This window comes from Peromyscus leucopus, chromosome 14 (genome assembly GCF_004664715.2).
Source record: "Peromyscus leucopus breed LL Stock chromosome 14, UCI_PerLeu_2.1, whole genome shotgun sequence".
In the NCBI taxonomy this organism is placed as follows: domain Eukaryota; kingdom Metazoa; phylum Chordata; class Mammalia; order Rodentia; family Cricetidae; genus Peromyscus; species Peromyscus leucopus.
This window is the reverse complement of record NC_051075.1, coordinates 70540627-70558356: the sequence shown is the minus strand read 5'-3', so window position 1 is coordinate 70558356 and position 17730 is coordinate 70540627. Positions and strand designations below refer to the sequence as shown.

The window sequence follows — 17730 nt, the reverse complement described above, 5'->3', positions numbered from 1 at the left end:
CTGAGCTACATCTTCAGCCCAAAACATAGCTTTAATTTCTGCCTACACGAGGGGATGGGCAGAAACTGGAAAACTGAGAGGGAGAAAGAAAATCCTGTAGAAAGAGCACGAGCTGTCAGCCCCAGGGTTGCCACAGAGTCCCTTTTAAGCACTGTGCCATCAAAACTACTCCTAAAAATACATTTCTTCTCCAGGGGGCGTTTGCTATGTTTGGACATCTTTTGAGGGAGATTGCTAGTCAATGTTCAGATTCGGTCAAGCAAGCAACTATCCATTGGCCTCTCATACTGAGTAAGTTCACTCGGTCATCTGGCGCGATGTGTCCCCACAGGCTGGTCCAGGATTACACACCGTGCTTTGTGTGGGATTCATAGGGACTCGGTGAATGATTCTGAATTACAGGGGTTTTAGAGACTCTCTGCTGTCCTGTTGTTTGTTCAGAGGATTGTCCTGGATGTTGCCATGGGCTGACACAGGTCAGTGTGCACTCTGCATGGGTGCCCACTTTGGGTGGTCCACCATGGAGATACTTCAGCACTGTTAGACATTTCGAAATTTTCATAATAATATGACATCCCTTATTGTGCTACACATGGACAAACAGATGTTGCTGTGGGTTGAATTACGTTTCATATGTTGAGGTTCTAACCTCCAGTAACACAGAACGAGACCATATTTTGGAACCAGGGTCTTCATAGAGTCTGTCGATCAAGTGTAAATGAGGGCATTGAGTGCATCTTAACCTAATCTGTATCCTTATATAAGGGGACACTTGAATGTGAAGGAATGGAGCTGGGTAACCCACTTGAACATAGAAAGGATATTATGTGAGGCTACTGAGAGGTCATCATAGATGTGAACATGAAGATGACCACCCAGCAGTCAGGGAGAGGTCTGGGCAGGGCTTGAGAATCAATTCTATCAATAGGATTTCTGGCCTCTGGAACTATGAAAGGCAATGATTCCAGGTGTTGAGCCAGTTTGTGGTATTCCGTTGTGGCCACCACAGCAAATTAACAGAGTTGCTTCTGCCTGCTCTTCACAGGAGGAGGAACCCAGGGCTAACAGTGTCCTGGTCAGAACTTTGCACTTGAACTTGAGTATTCATATAAGGATGGTATTCAGTGGAGTTTGAGGGAAGAAGCTTCCTCTTGCAAAGGTGGGAACCTGGGTAGTGAGCATGTACTAATGTCTGCCTTGGGAGGAATGAAGGGATAGAGGAGTGTCATCCCTGGGATCTGAGAGGCAGCTCATGTCTGTCTGGTACTGAGGCAAGGAGCATAGAGTTTTTACCATTGTTGACTCACCCAATGGCATCTCCCAAATAAGGATATCCAAGAAAGTGTTTGGAGTTGGGGTCATTCCTGGAGCTAGCCATTCATGAGCTGTGTCTTGTTGGGTAATACTCTTGGACTCCTTTTTTTCTGTTCACAAAGGCATGGGTACTCATAGTTCCTTCTAGGGTTTGGGGAAGGTTTTTAATACAGTACTACATCTAAAGCTCTAAGTATGCAGTAGGTGCTCAAGCAATGGGGGTAATCACCCTGAAACAACATGGAGATTAGCCAGGTTAGTGAGGTTCAGTAAACTGACTCAAAGGCTTGTTTGTTCAATAAATAAGTGCAGGTGAAGGTCATCAGCATGTGGGTGTACAAGTGTAGAGATCAGAATCAATATTCAGTTTCTATCTCAGATGTTTATCCCCATTGGACACACTGAGAATTGATTATGGCTCCCCACCAGTGCCCAGAGACAGCATGGTACAGTAGACAGAGTACTCGCTGGTATGGAGCATAAAATAAGCTTCTAATTCTCATTTTGCCTCCAGTGAGGCAGACCTTGGTGAGGTCCAGGTTCTTGTGACCTGGACTTCCTCATCTCCCAATGAGAGCGCTGGCCTCTAGGAATGGCAAGCACTGGTCTGTGTGCCAGGCCTGCTCTCATGCCCATGGGACACATCACTGATCACCATGGCTCTGTTTCTTCTCTGTTCAAACAGTTCCAGAATCCCTACCACAGTAATTCTCCAGGATGCACCACAGAGGACCCAAGGTGGCAGCTTGGATGGAAACAGCTTAGTGAGTTGTCCTAATGATCTCCAAAGTGCCTCCTAGGTGTTGGTTGTCTGAGTCTATTATTTTTTGCTGGAAATTGACTTCATTATGCATCTCCCAAGGTCTTTTCCTCTCTACCTCTATCCTCTTTCTCTCTCTGTTGTGTTTATGTGGGTACATACACATGTATACCTGGCAATGTGGAGGCCAGAGGTTGACAGCAGATGTGTTCCTCAAGCAGTATGCACCTTATTTTTTGACAAGTGCTCTCTCACTGAACCTGAACCTGAACAACTCAGGTAGGCCAGTTGGCTGATGAGCTCTAGAAATCCATCTGCCTCTGCCTTCTCCCAATATTGGGATTCCAGGTGTGCATTATGTCACCCAGCTTTGACATAGGTGCTGGGGATCTGAACTCAGGTCCTCATGCTGGCATGGCAAACACTCTACTGACGGAGCCTACCCTCACCCTCTCTCAAGGATTTTGTGTGGTGAATATTCAAGCCTTTTTTCTGGGTAGGATCCTTCATAAAGACTTCCTTCCCTCTCTGCCAACTTATGTATCTATTGTCCTGTCTAGGACCAGAGTCCTATATCCTAGCATACATCACCCAGATCCTTTCTGTGACTCCTGGATATCTAGACTAGTTTCAATGAGACTACCAGCCCACCATACTCACATGGAAGTTGAGTCCCCAGAGTCATTCATTAATGGTACAAACATCATCCAAACAAAACCTCCCTATGGGGTCTAAAGATGAACCCCTTTTGGAAAGTGATTAGGACTAGATTAGGTCATTAGGGCAGAGCTCCTGTGACTGATGGTTTCTAAGAAGTAGGAGAGAGGCCAGACTGGCAGATATGAGCATAGACTCCCTGCCACATGATATCATTAGCTGTCTCAGGACAATGACACCAAGGAAAGTGTGTGCAGAACAGAACCAATGCCAGCAACATGCCCCTGAAGTCTCACATCAGTGAACTAAGCAATTCTCTTTTTTTAAATCAAGCTAACCTGCCTCAGGTATTTCATTATGATCATGTTTATGCAACATCTCCAAGTGGGATTTGTACAGATGATTTCACACACCTTTTACCCATTTCCCAGTCATGGTTAGAAGATCACAGTGCTCACCCACAGACAGAGAGTCCTAGATGTGCTCTCAACCCTGTCTGCTAGACCGTGGGAGAGCCAATGACAATGACTGCCCATTCACCCTTAGAAACTTTGGCCAAAGAAACCCCAGGGTAAGCTATTAAACCAAAGAAAGAACAGCTGTGTGTGTGTGTGTGTGTGTGTGTGTGTGTGTGTGTGTGTGTGTGTGTGAAGGACTCTTAGATCTAAGCTAGTGGCTATGAAACACATTCAGTTCTGTTCCTCTTCCAGCCTTTGAGACAACTCCAAAATGTGCTGGTTCCCATGAAGCTGCTCACTAGAGCAGAACATGACTCTAGGGGCCACATCGCCCAGCTCAGCCAGCTTGCCTCGGTGTCTACGGGCTGTTTACTTTGAACAAATCACTCAAACTTTCCTGGGCTTACCTGCAAAATACAACGACTGCCTCTCGTGGGAGTCCTCAAAGCGCATCCCTGGCAGACAAATGAGTCAAGAGGAGCTGCTCTCCCTGCTCAAAATATTGATCTGTTATTGCTTGTGCTTCTACACAGAGGAACAAAATACTGCTCGTGCAAATCCTGAAGACACACAAAAGGGAGCAAAGATGATGAGCTGTAGAGATGCCATGGGAATACATGGGGCTGGGGAGCCACCGAGGGAACTATTTGACGTCACTTAGCCAGCATTTCCTGTACCTGCTTTCTGATTGTGAATGTCCTATCTTCCTTTGTGTTCAGCTTAGAGCCTCCTGGTGAAGAAGGCTTCATCTTAGTGAATGCTAGCTGAATTCTGAGAGTTGCGTCCTTATACCCTATTCACCGTCTTATGCATATGCATAATTGAGCATGCATATGGAATCATATGCATATGGAAAGAAACATGAGCAGTAGGGAAAAAAATGAATGCATGACCTAATCCACCAGTCAAATTAAACAACCACCCAAACTAGACCCCTGAGTAACCAGCTCCATCCTCCTTTAGACCCCACAAAATGAGACTCCAGCCGACAGCCTGTGGCCCTTGAGTACTCTCACTCCTGTGACCCACTGTCAAACTTAATTGTGTATCCCTCTATAATCTTCACAATGGCTTCTCCCGAAATAAAATTATTGTGTTGCTTTGCACACTCATGTGTCTTTGCACACCTGTGTGTGCCAACTTTCAATTCTTTGGCTAAGACAGCAAGAACCAGAAACATCTCGCCAAGAGTCTGACCACAAGGAATAGTTCTTTCATCCAGTCCAGAGGTGATCACATGCCCTTACCACAGTCCTAGAAGTGTTTGAGGGTGGACACAGCAGGGACGCATGCTCCCAAATGATACCTAGTTTATTGGAAAGAGTGACCGGGCCTGTTTTTCTCTAATCCCTTCTCAGTGCCCAGCCATGGTCAGACATAAGCAGGTGTGAGTGGATGGAAGGCTGGCTGGCTGGCTGGGATAGGAGAGAAGATGCCCCAGGGTACCCCTCTTCTTGCTTCTTGCCGTGACCTACTGCATGACCGTTTTCCACATCAGGCTGGCTCAGCAGTCACGGACCTCCATGTTCCCCATGCTCCAGTGAGCACTGCATTGAGGCTGAAACAGTTGCCCAAGGAGGGTACATGCTGTCCTTGCTGTGTGGCCATGACTGTCTGGACTGGCAAGAAATGTTTGCTTTCCCCTCACTCTTCTGCCTGGGGCAACTGTGTGTATATCAGACTCACACTGTATGTCTTGTAAGTAAAACTTACTTTCCTCTGGCCTGAGGTCTGTCCCTGGTGATATGGCCCTCTAAATGATCAGAGACCACTGTTAGGGTCAGCTCCTAGGATACCCAGCCTTGCAGGGCAACCTATTACAGGGCCTGGAAAACTAGTTTTCAGAGGGTCTTAGTACAGAGGGACACCTGTTCTGAATGGGAGTGACTGTGAAAGAGAAAACAAAGCTTCATTGTTGGGGACACAGGCTGTGTTAGAAACCTGGCTCTGCCACTAACCGCCTGTAGGCCCAGAGGAGGCCGCCTGACCTCCCTGGGCCCAAGTTTTGGCAGGGCTTGAGGGATAAATGATATATTGCTCAGAGTCCTCTCGATGACTGAAACGACAAGACTATGCTGAGTAGATTAGTGGGTGGGGATTGAAAGAGTCAGAGTGAGAATTCAAGAAGGAGGCATCCTGAGGTAATCCACAGGGTAGGTAAGAGTAGGAAACCGCCCCACGTTGAAGGAATGGAGAACATCTGGAAAGAGCTGGAGAAGGGCTTTCTTGGGTGGCTGAAGGATGCTGGAGGGTGGCGCTGCACCAACCAGGGAATGTAAGCTCTACCAGCCTTCCTTCTCCTGCCAAACTCAAGAACAAGGCATGGGTTACAGAAGAGGTGGAGCCCAGTCCCAAGACCTCAGACTCCAAGGGACAAGCAGGGCGGAGAGGGACAAAATCAGGCACCTGGACAGCAACTGGCAGAGAGGTTTCAGGTGAGTAGGTGGAAAGCTGAACTTTACTCAGTATTAAGCACATATTGAGAACATATACACAGAGGTCATAGTTCAACTCCATAGGGAGCAGTCGTAGAGGATCTGCTATGGTCTACAGTTGGTTGGATATCTGTCGACTTCCCCCGAGTCTGCTCTTGTAGCAGGCCTGGCATAGTTCGTGGGCAGGTGTTCTGACCTCTGCTCAGACCTGGGGCCTCCCCTGGGAGGGGCAGAGGTTGATTGAGGCAGGCTCTGATCTGTCAGCCTCTCAAGCCTGGCTGTGCCCAAGATCTTGCCAGTCCCTTAGAGTTCCCAGCCCCTCCCAACGAAAGACAACCTAAGGCCCCTGAAGAGCAGCAAGAAACCATCGGAGCTTTGGGTCTTGTTGGGCCATAGGGCCAAACTGAATGGCCCTACTGCTTTCTTTATCTAGGATGGTACTCTCCATTCTGTCCCTCGGGTTGCTGGTAGCTGAGCTGGTGCCCCATGCCTGTGACGAAGGCACACCACCAATGCCATTGACTCAAAGGATGTCACCAACACCAGTGATTCGAAGGGCACCACCCCCATCTTCAACAACCAAAAATTTGCCTTGAGCCTGTATAGGCGGCCGCCAGTGACTGGAGAAAGCAAAAACATCCTCTTTTCTCCACTCAGTATTACTGTGCCCCTCACACTGCTGGCCTTCCAGGAGGAGCCAGAAGTCCGCCACCTGGTTCTGTAGGATCTGGGCTTCAGAGTCACGAAAGACCTGGACACTAGAGCAGCCATGTGCTGCGGAAAGCACCTGGGTGCTCTGTTGCATGCCGAGCAGTGCAGGGTCCACACTGGCAGTTTGCTGTTTATGGACAAGAAACTAAAGCCAGAACTGAAGTTTCTTACACTCACCCAGAGCTCTTACAACAGTGATGTCATCCTCGTCTCCTTAGGGGACTACGAGTTAGCCCACAAGCAGCTTAACTCGGGACCCATGGGACCCACTGGAAGTTAAGAGGCTGCCGAGGGATCTAAAGCTACTACCTAACTTGTTTCTGGCCAATAACAATTTCTTTAAAGGCCAGTGAGCCTCGGATGAAGCCTTAGCAGGCCCATGTTGACTCAAGATGTCCTCCATTCCTCTAGATCTTCCCAGATGTTCTCTGCTCCTTTGGCTTGGGGCAGCTTCCTACTCTTGCCCACCTCTGGATACCTGCCTCTTGAGTCCTCTCCCTAATCCTTTCCTATCTATCTATCTATCTATCTATCTATCTATCTATCTATCTATCATCTATCTATCTATGTATCTATCTATCTATCTCTATTTCTATCTCTCAAATCTCCTCAGTATCATCTAGGCCTTTGAGTCCTTAGGAAGGTCTTGAGGAATACTTCACTTAGGGTCCAGGAGGTGAGAACAATTTAGATCTATTCTAGTTATTGGAAAGTTAGCCATTTTTGCCCCAGACAAATACTGCCTCTCCTTTTCTTGGACTACTTGTTTGGGCATCTCCTATACTTCCTTCTTCTTATCCTGCTCCTTTCTTCCATCCTTTACCTCTCTCTTCTGGAACCCGAAGCTCCTTTTATAGATATAGGCCCCACTCCCTCCTCCTTGCTACAGCTCAGTTTCAGGACAAGGCATCTCAATCCAGGACCTGCTACATTCCTGCTAGGACTCAGTGACAAATGCAAGGAAGGCCCTCTGCTCTAAAATCACATCCCAGTGGTGATGGCAGACACTAAGCCACCGAGAGGGCCCTGTGTGACTGCCGAGCCCACACCTCTGGAAGCCAGCCCTGGCGCAATGCCAAAGTGCCTTCCATTCTACTTCACACAAGTCTTAGCTCTGTCTTAGCTCTGGGGGGCGGGCGGGGGTTATATATCTTCCCTCAAACTGTTTCATCCAGCTGCCTTGAATCCACCACACAGAAGGGTACCTTGGCCTTCCACACCTGCCTGGCTGGCTGCCAGTGGCTCTTCTGCTGGCCATCCCACAGGCCACTTGTAGTTCAGCATGGCCTTTCTGCTCCTCTGCCCAACCGTGGTGCATTTCCCTGTCCTGTGAACTCATCACAATGCTGACACACCATGGAGTTCCTTCCCTGTTCTCTTTTTCTGCCCTAGGGCCTTCCCTCCAGGGAGCTGGGCCATGTAAGCTGCCTACAACCTTCCTGTGTAGGAAGGCTCCCAACTCCATGTCCATTCCCTGTGCCGGCCAACCACCTGATTACCTTCTTCCGAATGGAGCAGCCTGGGCTTGGCATGTTGCAAACAGAAGCATTTCCTTCACCCAGGAAGTCCCTTTCTCCCAATCCTTTTCTTCAAGGCTCAATAAATTGCTCTGGTTCCAGCCCAAGCCAGGACCTTGATGTTCCCTCATCCACGGGTCTCTTTTCTCCCCACATCACATGCTAAATCTGACCACTGCCCCAACCACGGCCACTAGTCTTGTTTAGTTTACCAAGTTACATGAACTCTTACCAAACTTATTATGATTGTGCCTGCATTTTTCCTCTTTATTTCTCTTTGTGGGGAGGGACTTGTAATGCTACTGCCTCGGCCCCCCATGTCCTGGGACTCCAAGTGTGTGTCCCTGTACCCAGCAGCAATTGCTTCTTAATGACTCTGTCTTCAACTTGACTTCCCAGGGCCCTCTCTCCCACCCCATCTCTGTTGCCCTCCCTACCCTTCCTTTCTCCCAAAGCACCACAGGCTGCTTGAAATATCAGCCCTTCCTGAGCTACATGACCGCTGCCACTGTTAGTCTGGCTGATGTCACCTCTGTCATGTGAATGGCTTTGCTCCTTCCTCCTCTCTTCCTTCTTCAGGGCTCCGGCTCAGGCTTCAGAAAGTCTTCACTGACAAGCTCCCCAGGAGAGATTGTCAGCTTTAGGAAGAAAGCGAAGGACCATAAGATGTCACATAGATTTAAAAATTGTTGTCCCTCAGACATTCAGATGTCACTGGGCATCCTGTCTTTTATCTGGGGACCCTTCCCATCACTACTCTAAGGGGGTGGCTGTGGAGAAAAACAAGCCCTGTTTGGTACATGGAGTTTGAGCTGCTTCTTAAGATTTTGGATGGCAGTGGCCAGGCAGCTGGCAGGTATGGGGCTGGCACTTGGAGAGGTGCAGGCTTGGGTTGGGCACTTAGAACCCCAGAAAGTGGACAGTTTTGAGCTGCTAAAGGGAACAACTTGTTTCTGAGGTCACTCCTCATTTCTCTCAGTAACTCTCATGACTTTCTGATTACTTTTCCCGAGACTGTGGGCTGCTTTGTATGGAAGGGTGGGTTCTTCTGTAAAACGCTCACCCTTGCCACCTTTTATCCGGTCAGGATTAAAGGCAAGAAAGTCTGCTTCCTAGTCCTCCCCAGTGTCTCTGGCCCCAGCTGGAGCTCCAAAGTTCAGTGTATCCATAGCACTGTTGGGCTCAGCCTAGCGCTGAAGAACTGACCACCCAAGTCCTGACCAGAACCTCAGTTGTAGGGAAAGAAGCCAGAAACACAGCTCACAGGAGACTGAGCTGTATAACTTCTTGGCTCTAAGACCACAGGACTGCGTTCTAGTTGCTTCTGCAGATACCAGGGAAAAGGATACTCTCTGACTTGGTAGAGTTTCACTATGATATTGAAACAGATGTATACAGGTTTTTGCTTATAGTGCCTCACTGATGTTCACAGGTATCCTTAAGAGACCTATTACTTCCACAGTTAACCTAGGTACTGGTTGACGCCTGCCCTCTCTGGCCTCACCTCTTACTCTCAGTCTCTTCCCTTTCCATTCTAGCTACACATCTTCCCTATGTCCCTAAAACAAGGCATTCTCACCACTGGGCTGTTTCATGTGTCAATTTTTTCTCTTGAGAATGTTCCTCCCCTGGCTGTTCTATGTCTTGTCCCATGCACTGCTAAGTCTTTAATCGGCATCACCTTCTAGGGGGTGACATGAATATGTAACTATCTCTTTTATTTCTCTCCTTAGTCAATATCCCCTTCCAGCTAATTGGCTTTCTTATCAATCATGTTGTTTATATTCCCTTACTTCATAAGATCAGTATGAACAAGGATCTCTCACATGTGCCTGCATGGCTTATCACAAGGGATGTTCCTGGCATGTACAGCCTTAGCACCTCTCTGATGGACAAAGTGTGATGTGCCTCAAATATTGCTGGCTCCTCTGATTCCTGTGGACTCTCTTGGCAGGGAAATGGAAATATCGCTTTAACCCAAAGCTCACAGAAATGAGGACCTTCTCAACAGATAAGGGGACCCAGGTCATGGTACCCATGATGCAGTGGGTAGGCTGGTTCCAGTTACAGTATTTCCCCCACCTGCACAGCTATGTCCTCCAGCTGCCCTGCACCTGCAACGTCTCGGGTGTCTTCATTCTTCCAAATGAGGGAAAATTTGAGGAGTGTGAAAAGGCACTGCTGGAGGAGAACTTTGACACATGGATTCAACCCTTACCACTGAGGTGAGAACTCAACTATTCCCACCCTTCTCCAGTGCTACAAGACCTTTTCCATGGCCACTTTGGCTCTGGGTGAGAGGTCTTTGGGGCATGAAATAGGATCTGGGACTTGGTCACACACTTATTATCAAACAGGATTCAGCCATTCACACCTTCCAAAGATGGAAAAAATACACAAAACAAAATAACCACCATCACTCATCACTGTCACCACCATTATCATTGTCACCATCATCACTACCATCACTACCATCATCACCACCATCATCATCACCATCATTACCACCATCACCACCATCATCATCACCACCATCACCATCATCACCACCATCACCACCACCATCACCATCATCACCATCATCATCACCACCATTACCACCATCACGATGGTATCAGCCCACTGCCTCTTTCTGTGAGAGATTTACAGTTCACAACAGTGTTTTGAAGCCCTGTGGAGTTATAAGTGAAGAGGGGAGGTGGGAAGGTGATTCAAGTGGTAAGTATTAGAACCAGAGTTGAACCCCCAAAACCCATGTGCAAAAGAGCTTGCAATCCTAGTACCAGGCCAATCTGATGGAGTCATTTTCTCAACCTCTGTTGAGGTTCCTCCTCCCAGATGACCATTTGTTATGTCCAGCTGACAAAAACCAAACAAAACACAAAACAAAAACTAACCCACACAGTGAGCTTCAGGCTGATGAGAGACCTGTCTCAAAAAGGGGGGAGGGGTGGAAAGATCCCGAGGAACAACGCTGCTGTGTCCCCCTTTGACCTCCACACATGTGTGCATGCGCATGTGCACCTGCACACATGTAAAAAGAGTGGAAGTAACAGTGTGTCACTAAGAAGGCTGTGAGCAGACCACAATGCTGGGGAACCCTTGTTTGGATGCTTCCTGCTGTGTCACTTATGAATGGATGACCTGTTAGTGACCCCACTGGGAACTAGAAGCTAGTCTCTCTACTGGCTGCCTCGTCCAGAAGGAAAGTGCTGACTTTCCAGGCACTCACCCATCTCTGCCCTGTTCTAACATCATTTTGCTCATGTCTCTACAATAAAAAAAGAGTGGGAAGAAAACAGGAATAACTGAATGCTTTAAAACAGTGGTTCTCAACCTTCCTAATGCTGCAATGCTTTAATACAGTTCCTCATGATGTGATGACCCCCAACCCATAAAATTACTTTCCTTGTTATTTCATAACTGTAATTTTGCTGCTGTTACAGGTTGTAATGTAAATATCTGTGTTTTGCGGTGGTCTTAGGCAACCCCTGTGAAAGGGTCATTCTATCCCCTGAAGGGTCCTGACACACAGGTTGAGAACCACTGCTATAAAGTCATGCTTTAACTATACAAAAATCTAGCCTGTGACCAGCATCTCTTGCTTCTGGATGTTTGAGCTCTCAGGTACAGCCCCAAATGCTGTGGGTTCCAGGGGATTGCGTGCGTTTGAAAGACTGAGAAGTCCTGGACCAGGCAAGTCTTGCTGCTTCCAGATGAATCCCCCAGCTCCCCACCGTGCAAATCACCTATGTCTTGTCTGCCAAGCCCTGTCCACACAGCTGTTCTATCTTCTGTGGGCTAGACTCCTGAGCATCAAAAAATGCTTAGAAGTACCCATAGCCACAGTTTCTACCAGATGTCAGAAATGTCTCTGTCCCTAGCTATAACAACTAAATTGTCCCTAGTTGCTGCTATATGTCCCCTGATGGTTAGAGTTGGTCAAGCTGCCCTTAGGCCTGAGACTTCATTGCATTCAACACCTTCCTGGCAGGACAGTGAAAGAGCTAGCTGCATGGAGCTTAAGGTTGCATTCACCCTGACCAGACTTCTCCCACCTCAATGCCACTCCTGTGGAAGCAACTGGGAGACTCACAGCTCATCCATGCTTTGTCCATCCATGAAGGCATCTGCAGCTATCATGAAGCTCCATTGGGCCAATGCCTGGGAGTCCAAGTGGAGGGAGATAGACTCCTGTCCTTGTGTTTCAAGCACTTCAGAGATGAAGCCAGGAAGATTTGCTTTTGACACATGGTCATCTCTGGGTCTGTCCCTCACTGCCTCCAATATGACTGCTGGGCATCAAATGTCCTTTTGAGTGCTTGATTTTTTTTTAAAAAAAAATGTTTATTTCTTACTTTATCCTCCCTAACATAAGCAACAAGAAAATACTGTGTGTAATTAAGGTGGGCAATATAATGTGCATGGGCATAGTGAAACACTGACCATACTCAGCCCAGTCATTGCCCCACATGGGACCTATTTTGCATGTGGGGCTGGAACACTTGGGAAAGCCTCTACTTAGCAATTGCAAGTACACAGTGATTGCACTGTGCAGTGTGCACACCTCCAAGTCCAGGGCTGCATGATGGAAATTCAAAAATATCCATCCCACTTGAGTCAAGCAGCACCTCCCATTTCTTCTCCCCCAGCCCCTGATGGGCATTCTCCATGACCAGGAGTGAGACTCTTTTGGTCTCATGATCCAATGTGTGAACATATAAGATCATCTGGTGTCCCTTTCAGACACAAACAAGGAAACGTGGCACTTAGTCTGCCCTAGGACCTTTGAAGTCCAAGACTGGGCAGATAGAAAGAGGAAAGGAAGTTATGCTAAGTTGAAGCACAGACAGACAGAATCTTTTTTTTTTTTTTCAACTGGATCAGGGCAGTTACAGCTTCTCTGAAAAGTAATACTATAGCTAAAGGACCCTCAGCTTTTAGAAACAAAGTGTGGCTTTGTGTCCCAACCTCCTGCAAGCCCCACAACTAGCAGGGAGAACCAGGAGATGAAGAATGAAACTCAGGTCAGCAGGCACTGGATGAAAACTTCTAGAGTTTGACCTCATGATTTATTTTTCTTATACAGTAAAACTTCAGAGAAAGATTTCCATGTGACAATTATCACAACAAAGCTTTAGACAAAAATATGTAGAAACTCCACAGCAAAGTAGCAAAGCACTTGTGACCTTTCAAGAATGAATTCTATTGGCTGGTAAACAGAGCTCAGGGCAAGGACCTAAGGAGGAAGAATTTGTAATGAGCATAAGGACAGATTCTATTGGTCGAGGAGCAAAGTACATGGGACCTCTTTCATGAGGATGGGTTCTTTTTACTAAGAGATAAAGCTCAGAATTAGGGTGCAGGATTTGAGGGGATTCAGGAAGCCTGGCCCATAGAATAGCACAAAGACCACCAGGTCGTTAAATAGCATCTACTCCAGCCTTCCAGGTGACCAGGTGACAGTCATTTCCTTCATTCGAAGAAGATAGGTCGGTGTGGTTAACAAGCTTCATTCCTCCAACGCTTGCTTTAAGCTGTGCCATGCTTCAGCTTTGGACAAACTCATAGCCTCTTTGATCCCCCATCTCATCTTCTGAGCAAGCCCTCTGACCACCTCCCAGCATTGACAAGAGGATGGAAGGAAATGGCCTTGAGGAGTCCCTGGTGCACCCTGCCTGTTGCAGACATGCAGCACAGAGCTGCTCTTGCTTGTTCATGGAGTTGGCAGACTGGGGTGGATGATTAGGCAACATGATTTCAACTGTTTTCTTCCTTCATCTCCCTGAGCAGCAGGAGGCAGCTGTATTTCCCCAAATTCTCCATTCCTGTTGCTCTTCGTCTGGAGCATTTCAAGTATGCTACCAGTGGCCTTAATCTGTTCTATGAACACATGGATCTCTCAGGAATCACCCTGTCAAAGGCACCCCTGAAGGTCACCACGGTAGGTTAACACTCTGTGGCCAGGATCTTTATGCCATTAAGGTTCATATGGTTCCCCTTCCCTAACTCATCCAGGGAAAGACAATGAGCACCCACAGGACAGGACGAAATGGCGAATAACAACTCACTGTGTCTTGGACCTGGCTGTCCCTCAGAGATGGCTGGTCTGGGCAAATAAAATGGTGGGTTCTCAAGCTCATTCCCTGCTGTGGAGACAGCCAGGAGCTTGGGTGCTCCAATGCTGGGTGTGTCTGTGCATCAGGGGGCCCTCATACCCCCAGGTGACATGAGGGCACCCTGTGATTACAAGAGTGTGGTGTCATTGCAAAAATGGCTTGTGTCTACCCTGCATCATCCCCACCACCACCACACTGCAGAGGTTAGCAAGTTAGGTTGCAGCAGAATCTGGTTGGCAGGGGGCAGGGTGGAGTCAAGCCACACAAGGGGGCTTTCCTGGAACAGAGCAGTGGGGGGAAGCTAAGTTACTGGCTGGCAAAGTTACAGGGGAAGCCCAAAGAACAGATGCTGGACCCACTGGCTAAATCGCCTAGCCTTCAGGTCACATGGGGTTTGAGGGCCATTGGGGGCTTTGGCAAAAATAACTGAATGGAATCTGAACCAGTAGAAAGAGAATGCTGCAGACTACCCGAGAAATAAGCCAGTGAGTGACAGCAGAGGCAGGCTTCAAAGAAAAGGGTAGGAATGGAAAGAGAATCTGGAAAAGATTCATTTCTGGGGTGGAAATTCCAGGACTCAGTGACTTGAGATGGGCCAAGTAACAAGAAAGCTATCCTTCTGGGAGGCATGGCAGTGAATATGGTACAGACACAGGAGCATTGCAGAAGTACAAATGGTTGAGGCTAAAAGCACACTGTTTGCCAGAAAGCCAGGCTGCCTCTTGGCCAGGAACAGAGGGAGAAAAACAGCCACAGTGTAAAGCCAGAGGTGGGGGGTGGTTCAGACTGAGTGGAGAACAGACCACAGTGTTTCAGAACTCTCAGAGATCCAGAATGAGTCTCCATTGTTGCTGGGTCCTAACGACTCCCTCAGGGGAAGGAGTGAGAAGATGCAGTGTCAATGACACAGACACTGGGAGTCAGATGGAAGACAAACAGCAGACTTGTTTATTTAATACAGGGAAGGTCTTATATACCCTCCTCCCAGCACCCAGGCTGTGTCCTGACCTGGTGACATTGCGTGGTAGTCACCCCTCATTAGCTAGGCATGATCAGGACCTCTGACAGCACCTGTTGCTAAGCCCTCAGGCCGACTCCAGGTTGGCTCATAAGGAAGTACATTTTGTGCATGCCTTGGCAACTGGTTTGAGCCAATTTCCTTGACCCTAACTGGTTTGAGCCAATTTCCTTGACCCTATGGGCTTGTCCTACTATGTGTCCACCATTTTATTTTATTATCTGGGCACTCAGTGGGAGTCAGAGTTCTTTGCTCTAGCCTTGTTGACCCCACCTCAGGCTCAGCAACTGGACTGTGCCTCTCTTATGTTGGCTTGCCAAACAAGCTCGTACCTGTCATTGACCATCAGCTCTCAAAGAGTGTCCATCCCTGTGGAGTCACCCCAGGTCAGGAGGATCAGGCAGTAGCCTTTTGAATTTCAGAAAGCTAGGCATATATAGCCTCCTGTGGAGGACTATGAGTTGGATGTCTAAGAGCCATTAACACCTGAAGAGTTGCCTTAGTGGTATCCTATTGTTGCCCGATGTGCTGTAAGATACTTAAAAAGGAGAAAGACTAAAAGTAGTACCATGCCAATCAAAACATAAGTGAGAACCAGGAGGGATCTGATAGCCTTTTTTATATTATGCCAAACCTTTTCAAAAAAATAAAGAGTCAAAGATCATAACCTCTGCAACATCATACACTTACCTCTAGCAGGACAGTGCTAGACCTAGATTCTGGGCATCGTAGGCCAACACAGATGAAGAGTTGGTGTGACACTTGCTGAGGGAGGGGTTAACAGAGCTCTTGCTCCCTTAACACTGTGAACCTTTGTCTCCAAAGGCAATGCACAGGGTGGAGCTGACCGTGGTTGAGGATGGAGCAGAAGAGGAAGACATTTCCAGCTTCCAGTCCCTCCCCAGGCCACTCCTCCCTTCCCTCCACTTCAACAGGCCCTTCCTACTATTAATTCTGGAGGAGGCTGGCCACAGCCTTCTCTTTATGGGGAAAGTGGTGAATCCTGGAAAATAGAAAACTGTCCAAAGCTTAGGACAGTGGATGGCCTATGATGCTCACAGGAAGGTGGGGGGGGGCAGTGAATCTGACCTTCCTTTGCTCATGAATGTGTGGTTTGATAATCTGTGGAGTGAAATCGGCTCCTCAAGGGGGCCTTATGCAAAGAGGAAGACAGACACATAGGCTGAGCATCTGTGAGGGAGAGCTCCAGACCTCATGTCCTTTAAGAACCACAGAGGAAGGCACCAAGGGGAGGGTGGGGCTGGAGGCCCTGAATTCTTATTTAAGACCCTCACTATCTGGGTTGTAGTAGAGTTCTATTCCTTTGAAGATTGGTTCAATAAAACAGCAAATGAGAATGTTGTAAGTGGTGTTGTTGGATGAGCAGGCAGGGAGGGACTTGGAGACTCTGCTAAGAACAACCTGGGAGCATACTTATGAAACAGAAAGGTTAAGCTCATCCTTTCATTGCTGCTTGCTGGAATCTAGATGGCCCAGTGGCTCACAAGGGTGTCAGCTAAGCCTCTACTTCTTTGGCACATGGGTGAGAAGGAAAGCATGCAGGGGATGTCTCTGGGTCTCTTTGATGAAAGGAGTTACTGGAATTTAAGTTATTTTGAAGGCCATCTTCATGCAGCAGTCAGCTCTGCTCCTGTACACTCTTTCCAAGAGGGAACCATCCTCCATGAGGAAGATGTCTTCACACAAGTCACTAGAGTCAGCATCCATTAAGCACCAACTGTGTATAAAGTGCAGTCATAGAATTGAAAGATAAAAATGGAGGAGTGTCTCCAAATTCAAGAACCCATTCCACAGGCATAGGACATGACACCCTTCTGCAGCCATCATGGATGCATAGGCATGGGTTAACACTGTAACATATTGTCTTGATCTACAAACAGGATTCCTGTTCTTACTAGCAGTTGTGTCAGATGGAGTTTTGAGAGGAATGGGTGAGCATCCCAGGGCTGGCAGTTTGCCTTACTGTGAGAGAGAGAAATGAGGTAGCTTTGCTGTCAACTGATGCCAATAAGCAACAGTGAATGAGCAGCTCAAGTTGATAGGAACTTGTAGTGACTTCAAAAGTTCCTTCAGTCACCCACAGCTGCTGCCCCTCCTCCAAAGTCTCACATACTTCATGCTCCAGCTGGACGGAAACTCAGTAGTTGTGTCCTGCCTAGCATATTGCTGCCTGCTTAGCATACAGTTGCCTTCTTTCATTCCAGCTCATTCCATTTGTATGCAACTCCAACAACACTTCAGCCCCACCAGGATGCACAACCCCTAGAGTTTTCTGGTTTCACTTCCCCATCTTCCATCAGGTCCTCCTTGCTTGGTTAATGTCCGTGATCAGTTCCATCCCAGCTTTTTTGCTCTTATCCCTGGCCAAAATCATCTAGCTCCATGCTCGAGTCTCAGCTTTGGGAAGTGGCCAAAGACTGTGCACACTGATTACCTCTCTTTACTCAGGACTGTCACCTCTGAGCCACCTTTGGGCTCAGGGTGATGACTCTGCTCCTACAGGCCTTTCATGATCCCACTGTCCACACTCATCTCACCTCCTCCCCACACCTTCCTCTCTAAGTCACTCTCAGCCCCACCCTTCTTCTCTGATCATCCCCAGCTGATGACCTCACTTCTTTAACCATTAACTACTGACATCCACCCCTACCTACCTTCCTGTGACATCAGGATCCTGTCATGCCCAGAATGAGACCACTCCATATCTGCCTTTTATCTCT

The 17730-nt window shown here is 47.8% G+C and overlaps 1 pseudogene; it reads left to right on the top strand.

Annotated features, from left to right (window-relative positions):
* The first annotated feature begins 6058 nt into the window (after nucleotides 1–6058).
* On the top strand, nucleotides 6059–16003 carry LOC114706075 (annotated as a pseudogene).
* Nucleotides 16004–17730: the final 1727 nt, after the last annotated feature.